The sequence below is a fragment of the Mandrillus leucophaeus genome, unplaced genomic scaffold, assembly GCF_000951045.1.
Source record: "Mandrillus leucophaeus isolate KB7577 unplaced genomic scaffold, Mleu.le_1.0 Scaffold44, whole genome shotgun sequence".
NCBI lineage: Eukaryota > Metazoa > Chordata > Mammalia > Primates > Cercopithecidae > Mandrillus > Mandrillus leucophaeus.
The window spans coordinates 455430-459797 of record NW_012104698.1 but is presented as its reverse complement, the minus strand read 5'-3'; the positions used below and the strand labels follow the sequence as shown (position 1 = coordinate 459797).

The window sequence follows — 4368 nt, the reverse complement described above, 5'->3', positions numbered from 1 at the left end:
AGCGGCGAATTGGAGGGCGCCGAGGGGTCCTGCAGGGAGAGGCGTTCCAGAGGCAGGTGGGGATGCCTCGGAGAGGCCACCTCTCCTCCCGCAAAGAGAACTGCGCTTTCCCAGCGCCTCCCCCACCCCAGGTGAGGCGTCCGCGTGCTCGCCAGAGAGAAACTTGTGACTGGACCCGAAGCTGTTGGAACAAGGGACTTCATTTCCTTTCTTCGTAACTACCTGTGCAGTTCCGAACACTGGCCTGCTCCGTGCTTTTAGAGAAGCGTCGCTCCAGGGAATCGGGCGGACCCCCAAGTTAGAGTTAAAATCTCAGCAGAATTGCCTTTTAGGGCCAGAGAGAGTCTCCCGCCCTTTTTGGTCCTCAGTGCGCTGAGCTGGGCGCTGCAGGCTGGATGGCTGGGAGAGGGGCCCCGCCACAGCCCTGAGGACGACGCGCCGGAGACTCTCCCAGCGGCTCTGCAGCCCCCGGCCCTGCCCGCGGGCCCCCGCCCCGTGCGTCCTTCTGCTCTGGGTTCAAGTCACCGACCTCCGTCCTCGGACAGCGGCCCCAGGGTCCCGGGCATGGTCCCGCCTCCCGAGCTGCGCGTCCCGGCCGGCACCGTGGAGCCACCCGCCTGGAGTCCGGGGCGCAGCGTGTCCGAGGGCACTTAGCCCAACCAGTCTGTCCTTGCGTCGCCGATCCCAGATTTTAGGACTGGAGCAAACAGGAGAGGAAGCGAAGGTTTGTGCGGAGGAGGGAGCTGGAAGCTCTTCCTTTCACCGACACAGAGGAAAGTGCCCTGCCGCCCCCTCCCAAGCACACCCCCCTGCGCTCCGGAGAAGAAGGCGGCGGTGGCGGCTGCGCGGCCCGGGGGCTGCGGGCGCCGGGATTCCCTGGTGGACGCGGGCATGGCTAGGGACCTTGGTCCTCCCTTGCGGCCGGCGCGCTCTATGGCCAGGAGTCTGGGCCTCAGTACCCTCCGCGCCGGGACCCCTCTCCGGGCTCTGAATACCCGCGGCTCTGGGGTACCCTTGGCCTTCGTGTTCGGCGCTAGGGCCTGATCTTTACGACTCCTGTGGGGATGCTGTGAACCGGCGAGGCGGGAGGGACGGGGTCGCTGGGGAGAAAGCCGAGGCTGCGGTCGGGGCCGAACGTTGACCCTCCCTTCCCTCGCCCTGTGCTCAAAGTTCTGCCACAGAGGGGTCCTGACAAGCGACGCTAGGCGGGTTTGGGTTGGGGCTTCTGGGTCCGGGTAGAGAAGGCGAAGCGAAACCCCCCAGTCCTGAAGAGGGTCTGGTTCTTGCGGTGTGGGGAGGCCGGGCACCGTCCCGGGAAGCACCTGGTGTGGAAGGCGCGCGTGCGTCCAGGCAGGCCTGGAGACCAGGCAGCACGATATATAGGGGTCAGGAGCCGGTGCCTTAAGTGTGATCGGCTGAGTCTGAGTTTGAGTGTCATGAAAACGCCAGCGGAGATCTGAAAGAGGCAGGGGGCGGCTTTCTCAGGGGCATCCTTTCCCTGCTCAGTCTCTGGGTCCCTCTCTCCCACCGGAGACAATCTGCTGGTTAAAAATTAGTTTGCACAAGTGTGCTTCCCGCTTTGAACATCAGTATCATAAATCTTCCCTGATGTCTTAAAACACAGTATTTCTTTAAAACTGATGTTTTAGGAGTGCTTGAAGATGGCAAATAGACAATTTATTACCTTTTTTGTATGTTCACTTTTAAGTGTATGCCTGGAAAAACTCAATAGCCCATTTTAAAACAGTATATCCCAACGTATTTTCATTAAAGTTTACATTTAAGAATAATTTTTTCTTGAAGATTCTTTTCTTTTGCTTTTTTAGGTTTTTTGGCCACTTGAATGGCAGATTTGCAAGTACAATTTCATCTGCACAGAGGAACAATAGCTTTCAGTTGCACAAAGGGCTTCTCCCACCCTGAATTCAGACCGCAGTGCCTCTTGCTCTGATAATAGCTTCTGAAAAGATTTTGTAATGCAGAGAATTAATACATGATTATTTCCGCCTGACTTCTCTCATTTATTAGAATTCTGTGGCAAATTCCAAATTAAAAATAGTTCAGTTAACAGCTTTAAAAAATACTTTTAAAATATTTTAAGATACCCCTTCCCCCATGTTTTTAAGTTGTATCACTTACTATGGCCTGAAAACTTAAAAATGTTGATCAGCCCTAAAGTGAGAATTATTATATTTTAGTAATACATTTTAGTACATTTAGAATGAAATTTCCTAATAATTCTAAGAGGATTCATCCAGCAAACCAAAGAAACTTGTTACAGCAACTCATTAATGGTCTCTAAAACTGACTTCTAAGTTTTAAGAGAAAAAGGTATTTATAATTGAGTAATTTAAATGCAGACAAACATAGGATGAGGCTGGGACTCAAATCTGATTCCTTAGAAATGATACAAATGAAAGCATCAACAATGTTAGAAGTTTAAGATTAACTGGCACTGAGCACCTGTGTCCCTGCGTCTTTATGGTGCAAGCATATTTGAACACTGCACACCGGTGACTCACAAAATGAGCTGCTCCTGTTAACTGGTTACATCACACAACCTTGGAAAAGGACTAAATCTGGCTACCAGTCAACACATATTTACCATAAAGTTTTGTGTTTGTGTGGCTGTATCGGCTCTCACAATTGAGTTTGGGCATAGAATGTCCTTTTTTCTTTTCTTTTAAGCGTACCACATGGACAGCTAAAAAAGTTGCGAAGGCATTTTCCCATAAATGGCTCACAAGGGCATGTGGTGGGAGCCCCAGCCACCTCCACTCACGGGCAGGGTCAAAATAATTTAAATTGGTCAGGACAGTGTCTGCAGATGCTGATTTCTAAGACAACTCCACAAATTGTCTCTGTGGTCATACACTTATTTTGAATCACAACTTTTGCAATACTGTACATTCTAAATTTGAGGAGTTGCAGGTGCAGATGGTTGAGAGGAAGAAATAGGCAATATTGTACTTCATCTTACTCTCAAGATAGATCTAACCTGGTATAAAATTAACTTAATCATTCTTGATTATTTTTTAAAATTGTAGTATTCCTGCATCTGAGAACTTAGCACTGAAGTGTGCCTACCTGTGCATCTCCCCGACCCCAGACGCACCCCTGCAGCCTGTGTTGCCAGGCCGCCTCCTCCTCCTCCTCCTCCTCCTCCCTTCTCTGTTCCAAACTTTCAGTCGCTGAGCTGCCGCCGTACAGAAGGGGCGTTCTGCTTTTAAAAGACGCCTGACTGTAAATGTCAAAGTCATAAATATTTAAACATCATTTTCTTTCAATTTCAAGTCAAGACTGATAAGATGCCTCTAATTAGTTCGGGCTCTCTTCGAGGTCCACCCGCCGTGGTTCAGCCTTGGGGGGTCGGTGCCCATGGGGGAGAAGGCGCTGAGGACCACCAAAGCCACACCTGGGTCAAGACTGTGTCTCAAACTCACTTTTAAACTCATTTCTTCCTCCTAAAGGCCATGGCTAGCAGGAGTTTTAAGATATTTTTTAACTGCACAAAAAGGAAGGGAGTCAAGTCATTGTGAAGTTATTGGAACTCAATCACTTTAAAAAAAATTCTTTAAATCTTCGTTTCTTCCGGGATTCCTAAGACCTGACTTGCAGCCAACAGTGTTTCCCTCCGCATCACCCTCCTGCTCAGCACTGGGTGGGACACTTGAAACCGACCTGGGCGTGGAGGGAGGACCCCTTTCACCCCTTTCTTCCTTTTCTTCTGCGGTGCCCGCGGGCAGGGAGGGAGGCGGGTTTCCCAGCCGGGCCCTGGGATCCAGCGACTTCTACGTCAGGCCGGTGGACCCCAGTCCGTCCCTCTGTCAGCGTTCCGCCCTCCCCTACAGTCAGACCCTCCTCACCCTCAGCCGCCGCGCTGCCCGCGGGCACAACTTCCCGACTGTCCAGGTCCCGCAGCCCCCCGCGGTCGCCCTCCCAGCCTCCCCAGGCCTCCCCCAGGCTGCAGGAGGGGCCTCCTTGTGGACCGGCCGGCGGAGGTGGGCCTGGGGCGGCTCCCACTCCTTCTCTGCTGGGACAGCGCCGGCCAGGCAGCAGGGAGCCAGGCGAGGTTGGTGGAGACAGGACTCCAGGGGACTGGGGCTCCTTCCTTCCCCTCCGAGGGCGCCTGGGACCCAGCCGGGACCCGGGAGGAGGGCCAGGAGCTCTCCGGGCAATCGTTCTCCTTGACATTTTTCTTTGACCTTTGAGTAAATCCAAGCGCGCCAAGGGAGGCCTCGAAAGCAGGCCTTGTTCCACTCCTGGCTTGCGGAGCGCGTCGAGGGTCCCGGCTACAGCAGGTGTCTGCCTCCCTGGGAACAGCCTGGGCGGGCCCCGGGTCCCTCCTGCCGCCCGCAGGCCAGACCG

At 53.3% G+C, this 4368-nt stretch overlaps 1 protein-coding gene across 1 annotated transcript in view; it reads left to right on the top strand.

Moving 5' to 3' along the window:
• The window catches only part of LOC105549455 (receptor-type tyrosine-protein phosphatase N2-like), a 559495-nt gene that overhangs the window by 395777 nt on the left and 159350 nt on the right, over positions 1-4368 (top strand). The gene's annotated exons all lie outside the window — the stretch shown is intronic.